At 55.5% G+C, this 2194-nt stretch overlaps 1 pseudogene; it reads left to right on the forward strand.

The window, feature by feature from the left end:
* The first annotated feature begins 1010 nt into the window (after nucleotides 1–1010).
* LOC107159749 lies at nucleotides 1011–1869 on the forward strand (annotated as a pseudogene).
* The last annotated feature ends 325 nt before the right edge of the window (nucleotides 1870–2194 follow it).

Genomic DNA, 2194 nt, shown 5'->3' on the forward strand with positions numbered 1-2194 from the left:
GGGTCTCGGCCTCTTGAAGAGCGGTGGAATGGGGAGATGGCAAAACCCACCTTAACAGACTCCTGGCGATGAATTCCAGGGGAACGTGGGTCTAAATGCAACAAGTTTCTCCAAAAATCCTTTAGAAGAGACTTTGGGGTCACTCCCTCCAGAAGCTCCTGGAAGCTGTCCCTAGGCTTCTCTGGGCTCCTGTGGCTGCTGGCACCTGGCTTACGCTGGGCCAGTCCACTCTGGCCCCGTCTCCCCGTGCTTCTCCTGTGTGAGTGTCTGAGCTCCCACTGCCTCTCTTACAGGAAGACTTTCGATGGCACTCAGGGGCCACCAGGGAGTCTGGGACAATCTCCTTTGCTCGAAATCCCTAACTTGATCACATCTGCAACTTGGAGCACAGTGCAGCCCGCTAAGGCTGGTGTCACTGTCCTCAGGGAAATGCACAGGAGATGCAAATTACTATCCCCTACAGTCACTGCACACCCACAGGGAGCGAAAGCCCAAGGGCAACCCGGGCTGGTGGCACCTGGGACCCACCAGAGCTCCCACGCAGCCCTCTGGTAAAGCAGGTCAACCTGCAGGGATCGCCCTATGGCGCTGGCTGGCAGGACGGCAGCCGAGCAGTGTGACGAGACCCAGAAGCTCTGGTCCCCGCAGAGAGTCCTCCCAGGCCCTCCATCAACAGGGGCGTCTGCGTCACTGTCTGCCTCTCGGAGGCTCAGACCATCCCCTCCATCCCCTCCATGGAAGGCAGGGTGGGGAAGACTGTGGGGTGTCTGAGGATGGCTGCGAAAGGCCCCCGACTTCTGCTTCCCTTGTCAGAATTCTTGGTCTCAGCGCCCCGGGCCCCAGGCAAGGAGTCTGACTGCACACGGCTCCCCACTGCCCGGGAGCCTGAGCAGGTGGACCAGCTGAGGGAGGGCGTGCAGTTGTGGCCGCCCTGCACGCCCTCCCTCACACACCTGTGAGTGAAGCAGTCTGTAGGTGCCACGGCTGCCAAATCACACCCTGTGCTTCTTGGGCAAGGTGGCAGGGATGGGCGTACCTTCTGCACCCTACCCCAGCTCCTCACCTACACTCCTTGAGTACAGTAAGCCAGTGAAGTTTGCTGCCATGATGTTCTGGGGCGCTTTTTCAGCAGCAGTAGGTAGAACAACACCCAAAGGAGACTTGTGTAAGTTAATCAAGTGAGAAATCCAAGAAAGTTTGTAACACCACTATTTACGCTAACCCCAGGTGGGTGATGACCTGTCAGCTTTCCTCCCTGTAACCCAAATACCCAGCGAGAACCACTTAGAGGAGGGAAAGTTTATTTGGGGCTCAAGTTTTCAAAGTCTCAGTCCATAGGTGGCTGACTCCGTTGCTCTGGGCCCCAGGTGAGGCCGGACACCAGGGCAGAAGGACCCAGCTAAAGGAGGCTGCTCAGCTCGTGGGGGTCAAGAGGCAGAGAGAGCTCTTCTTCCAGGGACGGTATCTAGAGGTACTCAGAATGGTTCAGCGCTTGACAACCGTCGTAGGCTTTCCTACAACACAGCCTCTAACAAAACCAGGCTGTCTCCAACCCCTGGTAACAGAATTGCTGATCTTTATACAAGGAAGTTGGGAAAGCACCAGAATCTGCATGTGGTGTGTGCCTGGCAGATCTCGAGGCTCGTGCTGTAAGACCTGAAATCCTCATGAGATCGTCCAAAACAAAAAAATATGTCAGCAGGGCCTATGGTGGTCCCCTGTGTGCGAAATGTGTTGGTGAACAGGCTCAAGCGGGCCTTCCTTATCGAGGAACAGAAAATCATTGTGAAAGTGTTGAAGGCACAAGCACAGAGTCAGAAAGCTAATTAAAAAAATGAAGCTTCTTTGAGTAATAAAAAGTCAAAAGGCTTAAAAAAAAAAAGCAGCAGAGAGAGGGAAGGGGCCACAGAAAGGTGCACCCTCCCAGGTGACCACTCCTCCAGCCGCACCCCACCTGCCTACAGCCACCACCCAGCTGTATAAACTAGGACAGACTGCTCAGGTCCTGGCTCTCACCCTCGAATCGCTCAGCTCTGAATATTCCTGCATTAACAGGAGCTTTCAGGGGACACCTCATACCCAAACCACAGCACGCCACCAGGGCCCTAAACACCCATGTCCCTATCACAGTGACAGTGCACCAGTACCTCTCCAAGGGCCCCAGTCTCACGGCTCCAGCGTGGCCCAAGTCCAG

This window comes from Marmota marmota, unplaced genomic scaffold (assembly GCF_001458135.2).
Source record: "Marmota marmota marmota unplaced genomic scaffold, marMar, whole genome shotgun sequence".
Taxonomy (NCBI): Eukaryota; Metazoa; Chordata; class Mammalia; order Rodentia; family Sciuridae; genus Marmota; species Marmota marmota.